This window comes from Gadus morhua, chromosome 5 (assembly GCF_902167405.1).
Source record: "Gadus morhua chromosome 5, gadMor3.0, whole genome shotgun sequence".
Classification (NCBI taxonomy): domain Eukaryota; kingdom Metazoa; phylum Chordata; class Actinopteri; order Gadiformes; family Gadidae; genus Gadus; species Gadus morhua.
The window spans coordinates 22,658,130-22,675,249 of record NC_044052.1 but is presented as its reverse complement, the minus strand read 5'-3'; the positions used below and the strand labels follow the sequence as shown (position 1 = coordinate 22,675,249).

Sequence of the window (17,120 nt, the reverse complement as noted above, 5' to 3'; positions counted from 1 at the left end):
TGTTGAATGAATAGTTGTTTTATTTGCAAACTAACAGTTAATGTTAAAACATACAGACACAAGCGTATCACCCCCAAATGTATGCTGGGTAATAAATGTGTTAATCCCATAGCTGCCCACAGAGTCGATGCTTCCTCATCAATCACTCGTCAACAGAGCAGAATTCGGCCAACAAACCTGAGCAGATTATTAAAGAGACACAGGGACTGTCAAGTCTGAAACAAGATTAAAATAGTTCACATTCTATGGATAAAATAACATTCTTATGCTAAATTAATTTAAAAAAAGTCATTATGAATTTGAAATAATATGTGTGAAAGCAGACCTGGAGACTTGATGCTTGACATGACCTGTGAGACTGGACTCTGACTCCCTGCTGGGAGACTGGACTCAGACTCCCTGCTGTGAGACTGGACTCAGACTCCCTGCTGGGAGACTGGACTTGACCTACTTGAGACTTGACTGCTTGGAGACTCGGGTCTCTCTCTCTGGAGACAGAAAGTAAAGATGTGGTCACGTTCCATAAGGGCTGTTTTAAACGATCAGTGTATCATATCACTGCATGCTGCCAGCCCAACCTTAGCTGTGCTAAGGTAGGCCTGATTAATCAAACATCGGAATAATAAGAAATATTGAGATAATGAAGTTCAAAGAAAAAGTGAAACAAGCAAATAAATCATTGACTGATAAGTGTCAGGGAAACGTGTGTGTGTGTGTGTGTGTGTGTGTGTGTGTGTGTGTGTGTGTGTGTGTGTGTGTGTGTGTGTGTGTGTGTGTGTGTGTGTGTGTGTGTGTGTGTGTGTGTGTGTGTGTGTGTGTGTGTGTGTGTGTGAACCAAATAACCGCATCACCGCATGACTGTCGCCGACTCAGACACTCGGTGATAAACTGTCAGACACTCGGTGATGAACTGGCAGACACTTGGGGATAAACTGTCAGACCAACAGTCTCACTGCAAATTCCGACTGTTGGCAAGGGCACTTTAGCTTCTGTCACAGACGGGTAACAGTACCCTTCGGCGTAGGGTGACCATATGTCCCGCTTTGTGCGGGACAGTCCCGCATTTATATTACATTGTACACGTCCCGCAAATTGAGACGTTGTCGTCATAATCTTCGCTCTGTGAATGGTAGGGCGGGGGATAAATATATTATAATGAAATATAATAATTATATTATTAATTATTATCATTCCAATGATAGAAATGTGAAGATAGTTAAATTGCTGTCATCTATTAAAGTAAATCGCACCGCACGACTACGAGAGTCGCCTTTATTTAACGCACCACCAAAGTAAAAGGAAAACAGCACATCCAAAGAACAAACATGTCATAGTCAGTGATGGTGGCGGCAACGATACACACACATGTTAACTTTAAACAACACACAACTACACACAACCCCGAACCCATTAACCCCACTTAACCTAACAACAAAACAAGTTGACAAAAGCCCCTTTTTCAACTATCAACACCAATTCCCAGGATCCCCTGCGCGACCCCGGAGGAGTCGCCACAATAATAACGTTTTTTCTGACTCCCGCATTGTCTGTGTCGTTTCACGAAGTATTCACCTCCGTGTGAAATGGAAAAATGACTCAAGCGATCTTCACACAAAGCATTACCAGAATTGCCTTGCACTGGTTTCACCCAGGGATAGATAAATTCCCATTCTTTATTGTAGCTGCATTTCCTCAGCCCTAGTCGTGCTTTCCTCCGTCCCGTGCTGCATGCCGTTCTGACCTGATTTGGTGGAAGCCAACAGCTGAATCTACTTGTCAATTTTTTTTCAAAATGTTCATGTAATTTTTCAGTAATAAACACACATTGCACATAGATATTATAGATCAATATTTTGTGATAACAATTTCATCATCACGTAAAGCTTCAGCAACCCTGAACACGCCCCTGTTCGTCTCGCGGTAATCAGGTCACCTGTCGCGACTCGCGCTCTGTTTGCAGTGATCGATCATCCGTTGCTGCGTCGCGTTACTTTCTTCAAAAAAACGAAACATCTCCCGAACCGTTTATCACTAATGTCTCAATATACGGTAATCTTAATAATGGTTAAGAAGTTGAATCATAGCGTGGTGTGAATGTTCCGGTTAACGGTTATGACTGATTGATGACGGGTCTGCTCTTCTGTTCTCCAGGTGAACCGCGAGGTCACGAACACTTTTCGAAGTAAAACGGACCACAAGATCTGGAGCAGTTGTGAGTAGTTTATCATCAACGAAGCCGACCTGATATGTTTAATAATGTTAGTTCTGGATGTAATTGGAGTTGAACTGTTTTAAATGAGTGTTTCCTTGTAGATATGGGTCTGTTGTGTCTGATACCTTGGCAAAATCACACTTTAATTGAACCCTTGGTTGTATTGTTTGGATTTTTCCCTTTTTTTAAGGATTTTTGATTTAGTATTTTAATCTAAATATTATGTCTTCTATTCCTCAAACAGTTTATTGCAAATAATGTATTTATGACCTATATTGTCTTATTGATTTGGATACCTGTTTGCATTGAAATTATTGTATGTTTGAAGGAATTCTGTTAGTATTGGAACACGCCCCAGTCTGACTCGCCAGAAACCATGGACCTATTAAAGGCAGAAACTCGACTCATGGAAGCACGAGACCTCAATCAAACTTTAAAATGGCCTCCATCATGAGAGTGTAAAAGGGTGCGGGAAAATGACGGCGTACAATTCTTCTCTCTAGATAGACGGTAGAGCGACATAACTGAATTGACTTGAATGTGAACAAAATAAGTCGCTTAGAAGCTATTCACTTGGCTTTGTGGATTGTTGAAGAGCAATCTTTGCAGTTAAATGGGATAGAATATATCTAGCTTTCTACCTGACTCTCATTCTAATTGGATGATGCACTAATTAAATGAGGGCCCCTCTTCATCTTCACTGATGTCACCTGTGGCGGCTCGCGCTGTTTGCGTTGATCCATCTGCTGCTGAGTCTCGTTCAGTAGATTATCATAAATCATATGTTGGTTTCCCCAACCGTTATCAGTCAAATGTCTATTAGATCAGTGTACGGTAATCTTAATAATGGTTAAGACCTTGAACCACAACGTGATGGGAATCTTCCGGTTACCGGTTATGAGTGACTGATGATAGTTTTGTTCTTCTGTTCTCCAGGTGAACCCCGAGGTCACGAACACTTTTCGAAGTAAAACGGACCGCAAGATCTGGAGCAGCTGTGAGTAGTTTATTATCTACGAGGCCGACTTGATATGTTTAATAATTTTGGATGTAATTGGAGGTGAACTGTTTTAAATGTGTTTCCTCAAGGATATTGGACCATTAGGGTGTCGTGAGTGGATGTTGGTGTTCATGCTGGTTGTGTGGCTGATTTAAGAGGTTTAGAGTCAATGCGTTGGTCTAGTCATGTATTAATTGAACCCTTAATGGTTGTATCAGTGTTGTTTTGGGATTTTTGTTTAAGGGTTTGTTGAGTAAACAAATATTTGTTTCAAGTTTTAATGACATTTCTACGTTTAACTAGAATACGTTTGAAGATTGAAGCCCACTGACTTCCATGGTAACAGTTGATTGAAAATATCAAAAGCCTAATGATGAACAGGTATTTTTTAACTTGAGTAGGTGACTCTAGAAATGTAGGATTAGATGGTTGCCAAAGAGGAACGATTGAATAGTTTAAATGAACATGAAGCAATGTTGCTACTGTGTTCAGTCGTTAATTTGTACTCTGAAACTGATCGGCTCGTCTTACTCCTTCACAGGTCAAGAAGAATAAACAGATTCTGTGAGTATCCCAATTGAACCATGAAGAAGAAACTGCGAACTGTAAGTCCAGATCTTTCCTTTTTGGGGCATCATTTTGGCCCCCTGTTTGGTCTGGTTGGTCAGGGTCGATGGGTGAAGATTGATATAGTTAAAACTTAAAGTAGTGCAGTATAGGTTCTAAGTGAATGGTGTACCACTAGTTGGATCTTTATGGGTAAAGCTATAACATACTACAGGGTTGTGTTCAGACTTTCTTCTGCCCACTTCGCCACTACTTCCCTGAACCTTGCATCACTTTACGTGTGTGTTGTCTTACTGATGCGGGTCTGGTCTGAGCGATCAGAGATGCATGCTAGGGTACTGTGCTGTCTGAAGTCTACAGTTCTGTAGACGTGCCCTCTCAGGGGAAACCAAGTGTTTAAGAGGCCATCGTAACGTCGGTTACGTGAAGGGGAAAGTCTATCAAGATGGTGACGGGACTCCCCTGAGGAGAAACGAATGGGGCAAGATGTGAGGGCTCCTCCTCTCAGCAACTAGAACACAACCTGGTTCCTGCACCGGAGAACCATGGAGCACATTTCAACGTTCTCCTCCATACATCTTGAAGCCGTAGCGACGGTTTCTCTACCTCCACAGCTGGAGGAGAGCACAATCGCAGCTCAGAATGGGTCCATGTTGGGGTCTTTCCAGGTTGGTTTCTGATATGAGGGGACCATCTTCCAGGCCCAGCTGGCCTCGCCCATTACTCTGCAGTACAGCCCTGAGAAAGACTTGCATCTGAGCCAGCAGAGGGCTCATCGGCCTGCTGCTCAGATGGGATGAAGAGGATCCTGCTGTTCAAGACCCACCACCCCTCCACTGGGTGGGCCTTCTCAACAGACCACCTACCTCACCCCTTCCATCAAATCCTGGCCCCGTCCTCGGGCTCATTAAGCGGCACCATTTGAATTTGAGCATCACTGCGGACAGTACTGAACAATATTTAACGATGAGTATGATAACGGGTACGGCTTGGCTCAGAGGTAGTGCGGGTTGACTTGTAACCGGAAGGATGCTAGTTTGATTTCCGGCTGCTCCTTGTGTAGTGCAGAGATTTCCTGGAGGACACCTAACCAGAACTATTTTGAATGCCAAATGTCCTAAATGTAACAATAGTTTGTCTATACTACTTGTTAATGAAGTCTGAAATTTGTATTTCTTACATACATGTGTGCGCCTGGTCAGAGTTTGACCATGCATGGGGTTCCTATGTCAGATTTTAACATGCAAATGGTTCTTCATGTGCGCGTGGTCAGCTTTTAACCTGGCAAATGGTTCATGTGATGGTCAGCTTTTAACCTGGCAAATGGTTCTTCGTGTGATTGGTCAGCTTTTAACCTGGTAAATGGTTCATGTGAGTGGCCAGCTTTTAACCTGGCAAATGGTTCTTCGTGTGAGTGGTCAGCTTTTAACCTGGCAAATGGTTCTTCGTGTGAGTGGTCAGCTTTTAACCTGGCAAATGGTTTGTGTGAGTGGTCAGCTTTTAACCTGGCAAATGGTTCGGTTGTTTGGTCAGCTTTTAACCTGGCAAATGATTCTGTGTGAGTGGTCAGCTTTTAACCTGGCAAATGGTTCGGGTGAGTGGTCAGCTTTTAACCTGGCAAATGGTTTGCGTGAGTGGTCAGCTTTTAACCTGGCAAATGGTTCTATGTGTAAGTGGTCAGCGATTAACCTGGCAAATGGTTTGTGTGAGTGGTCAGCTTTTAACCTGGCAAATGGTTCGTGTGAGTGGTCAGCTTTTAACCTGGCAAATGGTTCGTGTGAGTGGTCAGCTTATAAACTGGCAAATGGTTCGTGTGAGTGGTCAGCTTTTAAACTGGCTAATGGTTCGTGTGAGTGGTCAGCTTTTAACCTGGCAAATGGTGTGAGTGGTCAGCTTTTAACCTGACAAATGGTTCTTCGTGTGATTGGTCAGCTTTTAACCTGGCAAATGGTTTGTGTGAGTGGTCAGATTTTAAGTTAACCTGGCAAATGGTTTGTGTGAGTGGTCAGCTTTTAACCTGGCAAATGGTTTGTGTGGTCAGCTTTTAACCTGGCAAATGGTTCTTTGTGTGAGTGGTCAGCTTTTAACCTGGCAAATGGTTCTTTGTGTGAGTGGTCAGCTTTTAACCTGGCAAATGGTTCTTTGTGTGAGTGGTCAGCTTTTAACCTGGCAAATGGTTCTTTGTGTGAGTGGTCAGCTTTTAACCATGGTAAATGGTTCGTGTGAGTGGTCAGCTTTTAACCTGGCAAATGGTTCGTGTGAGTGGTCAGCTTTTAACCTGGCAAATGGATCGTGTGAGTGGTCAGATTTTAACCTGGCAAATGGTTCATGTGAGTGGTCAGCTTTTAACATTGCAAATGGTTCTACATGTGAGCCTGGTCAGCTTTTAACCGGCATGGGGTTCTACATGTGTGAGCGTGGCCAGGGTTCTGGTCCCCTCAAGATTTAAACTGTTGCTTTAGGTGGAGGCCCATTATATGTTTTGACTTTTCAGCTACGTTTCTGGATGAGTTCAGCCCGACCAAATCACCACGGAAACAAAGTGAGTGGTACAGGCACTGACTGATTTAACGCCAACAGGTTCAGATCGTCACGACAAACAAGGTCTACGATGGGAAGGAGCAATGGATGCCTGAAACAATGGATGATGGCCTCCGGATGGACAGAAGTTTTGAAATGTACCAAAAGATCTTTGGAAATGGTTACTTAAGCATGAGAGTCGGCGACGTGGCTGCCCTTCCTAACCCTGGAGGACGATGGCTGGCGGGCCCTCTGGATGAAGACTTCTGTGCTGTGATGAAAGCCTAGCTCAGGCCGAGGTATAATTTATAGGTCCGCTTGATTCAGAAACCAACCTTGGAAACATCCCAACCATGGTCCTCTTCAAGCTGCAGTTATGCTGCTCTCCAGAGGAGGAGGTAAAGAAACGTTCACTGGGGCTTCAAGATGTATGAAGAGGAACATTGAAATCTGCTCCATGGTTCTCTCAAGTAGGAGCTAGGTTGTATTCCACTCGCTAACTGTTGGAGCCCTCCCATCCTACCCTTGGTGTCTCTCTTTGGGGAGACCCTGTCGCGGTCCTGAAGGATGTTCCAGTTTGTGTAACTGGTGTTACGACAGCCTTTGAACACTTGGTTTCTTCTGAGGGGGTACATCTACAGAACTGTGGTCTTCAGACGGCATATTATCCTACCATGCATCTCTGGTCACAAAGACCACACCCAGATCAGTAAGGCAACAATCATGCAATGTGAATGCAACGTTTGGAGAGTAGCAAGGAAATGGACAAAAGGTGTAAGAGCATCTCAAGTCTGTAGCTCTGTTAAGGGGAGGGGAGATTAATGGTTTATTTTAGCACGTTGTTTCTCTAAGAAATACACTTTATACCTGTAAATATCTAGATAATTTACAAAAGTGGTCTGAGATAAGGGATGCCAGAGATATTCGGGTTAACTGTGGTTACCCAACATGATGGTTATACGTTTATTGTACAGTTCTAAGCCTTGTTTATTGTTAGTCAATTTGTTAGATGGGGGGAACTGTGTAGTTAAAATTACTAGTTCTGTACATAAACCAACAGCAACAAACTACTAGATCGACTCAAGGTAAGTCTGTTGGCTGTATTGTGAGATGAGACGATGGACCCCAAGTTCTTCATCCTCGTTCAGCTCAAGGTGAGGTGCTGGTTACGTTACTTATTGCTGGTTAGGTTTTAGTGTTGATATTCCAGTTGGAATATCATTCATCACTAATGAGTTTACACTATTGGGTCATCTGGCAGTACGAGTAGGATTGGCATTTGCGTAACCTCATCACTAACGAGGGTACCCTATTGGGTCACTTTCAGTACGATCAGGATTGGCATTTGCGTAACCTCATCACTAATGTGTTTACACTATTGAGTACTGGCAGTACCCGATTTCCACCGGTAACCATCTGGCAAATTTGTCTTGTGCTTTAGGTAAGACATAATTCTAAAACATAACATTAGTTTCTGAATTGTTGTGCGTTTATCTCCAAATTTTACCTACGTCTTGGCTAACTGCGCTGTACTTAAGTCAACTGACTCTCACTGCATACCGAACTACATTCTTGCCCGCACATTTTTGAGTCGCGAATAAGATCGGAGACAATTTGGCATTTTCATACTACGGAGTACGATCGTCCCAGCAGCTGAATGTGGCAAAGTATAATTTTACTATTAAATTAACTATTGATACTGCTAGTGAGGTAAATATCTGGGCTGTAAGTTTCAGTTAAACTCTACCAAAATGCATGGAATTACTTTTTTATTATTTTTTTGTGGTGAATAGTTAGGTAACCTTATGAAATTAATCAGCAGCTAAAATCATGGAACCATGTCCAACATGCTTATACAGTAATATGGACTAGATAACTGTACCGAGCTGAACTTGTAACTGTATTTTGTGTCCCCAGGTGTCTGCCTCCACACCTCCCTGCTGTCACCACTGGTCTAAGAAGTCCATAATGGTTAGGTAAGGGCACTTTAACGGTTAGGTTAGGGCATTTTAACTGTTAGGTAAGGGCACTTTCAGTTTCAGGGCTTGGGCTGAATAACTTTCTGTAGTTGTTGTGGCCTCTACTAGACTTCAGAAGTAAAAGGAGTTGCTCAATGTTGTCATTTGCACAAATCAAATGGTACAGCTGGTCAAATATGGTAATTGTAGCACAAGAGTAGCATTTAAAAGTAGCTGCATCACCTCCTGTTTGTAGTGGTTGTTACCATGTGATCCCAGTGTGATGTTATTGCCGTTGTGATGTCTTGTTTTTAATCTGATGAATGTTGTGTCAACAGTGTGGGAGGCGCAGCTCCAGTACTTGCTTTCTTGAACCTGTGTGATGCACAAGATGTTGATCCAACCGCACAGGTAAGCTTTTGGTATGGAGGGTTTCACATTGATGCCACCGTATTAACCCATCTATAACATTATGACCTTCCCAAAGTGAGCTCTGCAGGGTGGTCAGGACGGCTGTAGACGTGGAGGGCGGGCGGGGAGCCAGGCTCACCAGTGTAAGTGGCGTTTGATTGGGTCATTTAACTTGCTGTTGTGATACTATGGAATATATTTGTTCTGATGTGTCAATGTTGCATCCATTTTAATTATAATTGAGTTACAAGGATTTATATCGGGGAATATGCTTGATTGTGATTGGTTCAGTACCTTCAGTGTGTGGACGTTCGTCTTTCTTAAGACGGCCAACCTGTGTGTCTCTAGTTAATAAATAAAGCTAGGAAGTTACAGCACAGCTATTTAGTTATAGCACGTTGTCTTCCGAGATTGAATCACATGTACATCCTGTATGAAACAAGACGGCAGAACGTGGTTATAAAGATGCTGTCTGACTTCACAGGACGTCCTGGGCGAGGCGTGGGGCGCCAGGAGGGACCGAGGCTGACCACCCAGCTGCTCTGAAACGCCCAAGGCCAGGCAATATTTTAGTTTTTTGTTTTTTCTTAATAGTAGTAGTTCTGATTTTCATTGTGACATTTTGCCAAAGCTGTGATTTGAGATAATATCTTGGGTCATCCGAGTAGTTGGCTGTTTTTGCCCCTATTGCTGCTCATGCTACTATAGTTTATACATTACTCAATAAGTTTAAATGTAAACTTAAGAGTTTGATATTTGTTACCGCTTTACAAGTGCAAGGGTGTTTGTTACCAGATGTTAGACGAGCTACCACAGTTGTTACTAGACATGGAGGTGAAACCACCTGTTTGTCACCAGACATGGAGGTGAAACCACCTCTTTGTTACCAGACATTGAGGTGGAACCACCTGTTTGTTACCAGACTTGGAGGTGAAACCACCTGTTTGTCACCAGACATGGAGGTGAAACCACCTGTTTGTTACCAGACATGGAGGTGAAACCACCTGTTTGTTACCAGACATGGAGGTGAAACCACCTGTTTGTTGTCCAGAATAGGACCCGTGGTGGAGGGCAGCTAGTGGGGAGCAGTGCTGGAGGACCTGCTGGGAAGGACATCCCTCGTTGGGGTAAAGACACCCGTCTCTGAGGTGATTATCACACTCACCTCAACGCACTAAAGAGTACTACTATTGCTGCTAAACGAGCCACTTAACCTCTCCTACAGCTGTCTCTTCAGCCATCCTTTTGACCAAAATTAATTAGAGAACAGTCCCTGGGTTTATATTTTAATTGAGCCTCTTAGTCATTTCTCTTCTAGATGTGAAGGTTGCAGAGGACCCACCAGGATCCCCTTGGAGGACAACCATTGGACTACGTGAGGTCTTTGGAAGGTAAATGACAGCTGTTGGTCAACAGTGAATGCTCATAATCTCGTCATGTGACAACCAGAAGTGCACTCTTGAATTCACTTTTAGATTCCTTTAGTTACAAATAACTGAAGATGCTTGGTCCTACACGATGATTTCCAGAGCATCTATGTTGGGGGCAGGTTTCAAAGAGGAAAATAAATCTCTATTCATCTTGTACACTCCATCCAGCACTACAGTTCTGAATGCCTTCCAAAGAATGAAGCCCACCCCCCATGGCTCAGCTAGTGGCGTTCACCGGACCAGGAACCCCGAGACCTGAAGGAGGAGCCGTGCATCTGGAGGAACACCATGAGGCTACCCGCCAAGTATTACTCGTAAGTTGGCATAAACTGTGTAGTTTACTCCCAGACATTCCATCAAACTACCACGGATACCAGACTGCCCATACCAGTGCTCTGTTACCAGACCATCAAACTACCACTGATACAGACCCCACAAACCAGTGCTCTGTTACAGACCATCAAACTACCACTGATACAGACCCCACAAACCAGTGCTCTGTTACCAGACCATCAAACTACCACTGATACCAGACCCCACAAACCAGTGCTCTGTTACCAGACCCTCAAACTACCACTGATACAGACCCCACAAACCAGTGCTCTGTTACCAGACCATCAAACTACCACTGATACCAGACCCCACAAACCAGTGCTCTGTTACCAGACCCTCAAACTACCACTGATACAGACCCCACAAACAAGTGCTCTGTTACCAGACCATCAAACTTTTGGTATGGAGGGTTTCACATTGATGCCACCGTATGAACCCATCTATAACATTATGACCTTCCCAAGGTGAGCTCTGCAGGGTGGTCAGGACGGCTGGAGACGTGGAGGACGGGGAGCCAGGCTCACCAGTGTAAGTGGCGTTTGATTGGGTCATTTAACTTGCTGTTGTGATACTATGGAATATATTTGTTCTGATGTGTCCATTTTGCATCCATTTTAATTATAATTGAGTTACAAGGATTTATATTGGGGAATATGCTTGATTGTGATTGGTTCAGTACCTTCAGTGTGTGGACGTTCGTCTTTCTTAAGACGGCCAACCTGTGTGTCTCTAGTTAATAAATAAAGCTAGGAAGTTATAGCACAGCTATTTAGTTGGAGCACGTTGTCTTCCGAAATTGAATCACATGTACATCCTGTATGAAACCAGACGGCAGAACGTGTTTATAATGATGCTGTCTGACTTCACAGGACTTCCTGGGCGAGGCGTGGGGCGCCAGGAGGGACCGAGGCTGACCACAAAGCTGTTCTCAAACGCCTAAGGCCAGGCATTATTTTAGTTCTTAGTTTTTTGTTTTTTCTTAGTGGTAGTAGTTCTGATTTTCATTCTGTGAAATTTTGCCCAAGCTGTGATTTGAGATAATATCTTGGGTCATCCGAGTAGTTGGCTGTTTTTGCCCCTATTGCTGCTCCTGCCACTATAGTTTATACATTACTCAATAAGTTGAAATGTAACCTTAAGAGTTTGATATTTGTTACCGCTTTACAAGTGCAAGGGTGTTTGTTACCAGATGTTAGACGAGCTACCACTGTTGTAACCAGACATTGAGGTGAAACCACCTGTTGGTCACCAGACATAGAGGTGAAACCACCTGTTTGTCACCAGACATGGAGGTGAAACCACCTGTTTGTCACCAGACATGGAGGTGAAACCACCTGTTTGTTACCAGACATGGAGGTGAAACCACCTGTTTGTCACCAGACATGGAGGTGAAACCACCTGTTTGTTGTCCAGAATAGGACCCGTGGTGGAGGGCAGCTAGTGGGGAGCAGTGCTGGAGGACCTGCTGGGAAGGACATCCCTCGTTGGGCTAAAGACACCCGTCTCTGAGGTGATTATCACACTCACCTCAACGCACCATAGAGTACTACTACTGCTGCTAAACGAGCCACTTAACCTCTCCTACAGCTGTCTCTTCAGCCATCCTTTTGACCAAAATTAATTTGAGAAAAGTCCCTGGGTTTATATTTTAATTTAGACTCTTAGTCATTTCTCTTCTAGATGTGAAGGCTGCAGAGGACCCACCAGGATCCCCTTGGAGGACAACAATTGGACTACGTGAGGTCTTTGGAAGGTAAATGACAGCTGTTGGTCTACATTGAATTCTCATAATCTCCTCATGTGACAACCAGAAGTGCACTCTTCAATTCACACTTTTAGATTCCTGAGTTACAAATAACTGAAGATGCTTGGTCCTACACAATGATTTCCAGAGTATCTATGTTGGGGCATGTTTCAAATAGGAAAATAAATCTCTATTCATCTTGTACACTCCATCCAGCACTACAGTTCAGAATGCCTTCCAAAGAATGAAGCCCACCCCCCATGGCTCAGCTAGTGGCGTTCACCGGACCAGGAACCCCGAGACCTGAAGGAGGAGCCGTGCATCTGGAGCCATGCATTACTAGTAAGTTGGCATAAACTGTGTAGTTTACTCCCAGACATTCCATCAAACTACCACGGATACCAGACTGCCCATACCAGTGCTCTGTTAGCAGACCATCAAACTACCACTGATACAGACCCCACAAACCAGTGCGCTGTTACCAGACCATCAAACTACCACTGATACAGACCCCACAAACCAGTGCTCTGTTACCAGACCATTAAACTACCACTGATACCAGACCGCACAAACCAGTGCTGTGCTACCTACCAGACCATCAAACCACTGCTATCACCAGCTGCTGATGCATGTTACCAGAGCAGAAGAACTACCACTGTGACGGTTGCCAGACTTTGAGGTCAAACTACCGCTGTTTGTTACGCCCAGACTTCCACGAGGAGGGGGACTGACGGCTGGAGGACCTGCCTACTGGTGGGGCGAGTGACACCCGGCTCTACAGGGATGACCATGGAGGAGAGAGAGCGGAAGCCTGTGCATCCTGAAGGGGAATCAGGTACTGATGGTGCTGATACTGGGCAGGATGGGGTGTTGGGCTACCCATCAGATGGTACTGGTGGTGCTGATACTGGGCAGGATGGGGTGTTGGGCTCTCCATCAGATGGTACTGGTGATGCTGATACTGGGCAGGATGGGGTGTTGGGCTCTCCATCAGATGGTACTGGTGGTGCTGATACTGGGCAGGATGGGACGTTGGGCTCTCCATCAGATGGTACTGGTGGTGCTGATACTGGGCAGGATGGGGTATTGGGCTCTCCATCAGATGGTACTGGTGGTGCTGATACTGGGCAGGATGGGGTGTTGGGCTCTCCATCAGATGGCACTGGGCTCCAACCCCAAGGCAGAATACACGTAATCACATGCATCAGAATGCATGTCATCACAAGTCTCTTTGGATGAGGGTCTGCTAAATAACTGAATGTTGTCTCATTTTGAATAGTGACAGTGATCCATGTCATCTATTTCTGCAAGGAGCGGTTGAAGAGCTGTGTTCAGTCTGGTAAGGACACACCTGAGCTGTTTCACACTGAGCTGCTTCACACCTGCATCTCTAACCAGCTGAAGCCCTTCAGGTCAGTAGTCCTCTGCTGAAGATTACACGAGCTAGGATATTGTGTTGATTAACTACTGTTGTAATGACCTGTTTAACGTGACACTGCATTTTCTTCTCTGGCAACATTTCAGTGACCAACAAAAGGTGCCTAATCACAGCTTATCATCGCAGGCCTGAGGATTCATCCCCTACACTCACACAACGTGACTTTGTCACCATCTGCTGCACGTTGGGATGCTAACGTGTTCCACCAGGGGTTCCTTCCTTCCCGCAGTGGGAGTGTTCCTTGTCCTTCAAGGAGTTAGGGTTCAGTGTTAGGGACAGAGTTAGGGAGAGATGGTTGAGTCCTGGCTGGTTTACGATGAACTGCTCTAACGCTTTGCCAAAATGTTTCAATGTGCAAACACTCACAAACGCATACAATGTATAATAAGTGTTTATGAAATAAATTCTGTTATAATTCTGCATGTTTGTGTGGGGTTTTATTACCATTAAACAATTTTCTCTCACCGCAACCTCCCCACTGCTCTCACCTTAACATCACCTTAACGTCCCCCATCTACCCTTACCTTAACCTCCCCCTCCCTTCTCCCTTCACACTAAACTCCTCCCTACCCTCTTCTCTACTTTAACCTGCCCTCATCTTAAACTGCCCCTTCCCTCACCTTAACCTCCTTCTACCCAGAGCCGGCGCTGGCCGTTTAGGCACCCAAGGCGACTCGAAATCAACTTGCGCCCTGGACAGGTCTTCCGAGCGGGGGAGGGGGTGCTACGCTGACGGTTTCGGGCCGCCCTGCCAATTGCTCCCGCGCCCCCTCGCTTCTCCGTTCGCGTCGTATACTTTAATTGATATATTTTTTAATTAAGGGCGCCACCAGAGGGCGCCCCCAACGCATTTGTCGCCCTAGGCGGTCGCCTAGCTCGCCTATGCCGAGCGCCGGCCCTGCCTCTACCCTGACCTTAACCTCCCCTCTCTCCCTAAACCCACGCTACCTTAACCCTCCTAACCTTCCTACCCCTCCCACTATGTTTACTTTTCTCATTCAATTAGTCTTATTTAAGCGACTACGATGTAGGTGAAGTATAAGATATATAATTAAATTAGTTTAAAAATGACTGTAATCCATGAGAGATGTAAGGTGATACAGTATGTATCCTATTGCTACGAGGCATAACGTTGAAGATCCTAATCGTACAGTCCCTACGCCGAGGCACCACCGCCTCGGCAGCGGGGCTCCGGCGGGAGATGATCGTCTCTGGTTCTTCCACTTCCACATCAATCTGAAGTAGACTGAGCCGCGGTGTGGAGGAGAAAGGGATCGTCTCCCCCGGAGCCCCGCTGCCCGCTGCCGAGGCACCAGCGCCTCGGCAGCGGGCAGCGGGGCTCCGGGGGAGACGATCCCTTTCTCCACGTCGCGGTTCATGCACTTGAGGGAGTCAAAGCCAAAGTTCCTTTCCCCCAATTCCTTCTCAACCAGGGATGAGATAACCCCCACTACGAGTCTCATGGTGGAAAGACCAGAGACGTCAGAGAACCGACGGGTTACGCGCCACAACACCAACAGCAGAACGGTTATCCAAATAACAAAGAAGTGTACAACACGTGCGCTACAGTGTGTAATCACACACACACACACACACACACACACACACACACACACACACACACACACGTGGCGCTCGCACGGTCGTAGCTCATTGTCTCATTGGTGGGCTACTATGGCGACACATAAGTGCCATAATTCACTAATGTGATAAAAGATGCATTCGGGCGTATTATATTTTTCCACATGCGTAGATATTAACTGCGAGCGCGCAAATGATCTCTGCGCGCGCGCAAATTACCTTTGCGCGCGCAAATTACCTCAGCGCGCGCAAATCACCTCAGCGCGCGTAACAGTCTCTCTCGAAAGATGTTTTTACGCTCGCTCGAATTTAATTTTGGCACTATGGGGGAGGGAACCAAGGCAGGGCGGGCTTTCCTATGATTGGCCGTTTCTGAAGCGCGATATTTGATTGACAGCCCTCCTCAGCCTTCCTCTCATTCAAGTCTGAATTGTACAGTAAATGGCTGAAACGATAGTTACGTATTGTAACTCTAGATTCTATGAGTATAGGCGCAGCCTTTTAAGGCTATCGCTATTGGGTTATCCCTAGGCGTGAGCCGTAGCACTGAAAAATGTGTAATCCCCGACCACCAACAGTGTGGGCCTCAATTACGTCCGCGTGCGGCGTGCCTCAACGACGTCCGCATTTCGCAGATATAGTCGGGCGCCGGCAGACGTTCTGCTCCCAATAAACAGCTTTTCTTCAGCTATTTAAAGGACAATGAGGCTGACACTTAAAAGGCTGCGCCTATACTCATAGAATCTGGAGTTACAATACGTAACTATCGTTTCAGCCATTTACTGTACAATTCAGAATTGAATGAGAGGAGGGCTGTCAATCAAATATCGCGTTTCAGAAACGGCCAATCATAGGAAAGCCCGCCCTGCCTTGGTTCCCTCCCCCATAGTGCCAAAATTTAATTCGAGCGAGCGTAAAAACATCTTTCGCGAGAGGCTGTTTTGCGCGCGCTGAGGTAATTTGCGCGGGCGAGAGGCTGTTTTGCGTGCGCATAGGTAATTTGCGTGCGCGCAGATAATATCTACGCGTGTGGAATAATATAATACGCCCGAATGCATCTTTTATCACATTAGTGAATTATGGCACTAATGTGTCGCCATAGGCTACATTCTCTGGGCGGTTAAGGCAGAGGAAGGGGAGGTAACTTGGCCCCTTCGGACGACATATGGGGCCACATTCTAAATCGGGGCGTCTGAGCTTTCATATTTCAAAGGCGGAGCAGAATACCTGGTGCTCTTTTCACACCTAACGCCATTCCTAGCTACTGGGGGACCACAGGCAGGCTAGGGGAACTCATATTAACGTTAGAAAACCTCATAAAGTGAAATGTTCATGCCATCTCTTAGTGGGTTATATTCACAAATTAACAATACAATGTTAACATTCTGTTTTATGTGCAAAAAGCAATGAAAATGAAGAGTGAATGAATGAAAAAATGATAGCTTGTTTCTTTTAAACAGTCCTTTGTCAGATTATCAGAGGGAGGAGTTCTAGAGTTTAAAGGCCACAGGCAGGAATGACTTCCTGTGGCACTCAGTGGTGCATTTAGGAGCAATGAGTCTCACTGAAGGAGCTCCTCTGTTTGACCACAGCGTTGTGGAGAGGGTGAGAGCCATACTGCAGGATCGCCCGCAACTTCAACAGCATCCTCCTGTCAAATATAAAGAAACAGACACGAACCACAGAGATAGAGGAACGTCTACGGTACAGGACTCTAGAGAAGAGGAGTGCTGAGTAGAATAGAATGGAATTTAATCGAATGCAGACAGTAGAGTAGAGTAGCGATTGAGGCTGTGACTGTGATTAAGGGATCTACTAATTGGATTGACTCGAGAAGACTAATAGAAGTGAATAGAATTGTATCAAATAATAGTTTGAAAGTATGCACACTACCTCTAGGCCCACAACTCACTAAAAACACTGAGT

At 45.2% G+C, this 17,120-nt stretch overlaps 2 protein-coding genes and 4 long non-coding RNA genes across 8 annotated transcripts in view; 5 read left to right on the top strand and 1 right to left on the bottom strand.

Moving 5' to 3' along the window:
* Positions 1–17,120, top strand: part of LOC115544457 (uncharacterized) — a 993,561-nt gene that overhangs the window by 910,213 nt on the left and 66,228 nt on the right. The gene's annotated exons all lie outside the window — the stretch shown is intronic.
* The window catches only part of LOC115544474 (class I histocompatibility antigen, F10 alpha chain-like), a 126,880-nt gene that overhangs the window by 99,676 nt on the left and 10,084 nt on the right, over positions 1–17,120 (top strand). The gene's annotated exons all lie outside the window — the stretch shown is intronic.
* On the bottom strand, positions 3–2,118 carry LOC115544511 (uncharacterized). Its single transcript, XR_003976891.1, has 2 exons — positions 326–2,118; positions 3–177 (listed from the first exon to the last, which is right to left on the bottom strand). It is a non-coding gene; the product is annotated as an uncharacterized LOC115544511 (long non-coding RNA).
* On the top strand, positions 2,151–4,178 carry LOC115544514 (uncharacterized). Its single transcript, XR_003976896.1, has 3 exons — positions 2,151–2,212; positions 3,149–3,209; positions 3,754–4,178. It is a non-coding gene; the product is annotated as an uncharacterized LOC115544514 (long non-coding RNA).
* LOC115544505 (uncharacterized) lies at positions 8,153–12,511 on the top strand. 3 transcript variants are annotated; one of them, XR_003976884.1, is made up of 7 exons: positions 8,153–8,275; positions 8,596–8,668; positions 8,745–8,811; positions 9,153–9,694; positions 11,692–11,941; positions 12,112–12,184; positions 12,392–12,511. It is a non-coding gene; the product is annotated as an uncharacterized LOC115544505 (long non-coding RNA). The 3 variants fall into 3 exon arrangements; XR_003976883.1 differs by having other exon boundaries at positions 8,153–8,668; XR_003976885.1 differs by lacking the exon at positions 11,692–11,941 and having other exon boundaries at positions 8,153–8,668; positions 9,153–9,816.
* On the top strand, positions 9,998–11,339 carry LOC115544512 (uncharacterized). Its single transcript, XR_003976892.1, has 3 exons — positions 9,998–10,059; positions 10,267–10,412; positions 10,896–11,339. It is a non-coding gene; the product is annotated as an uncharacterized LOC115544512 (long non-coding RNA).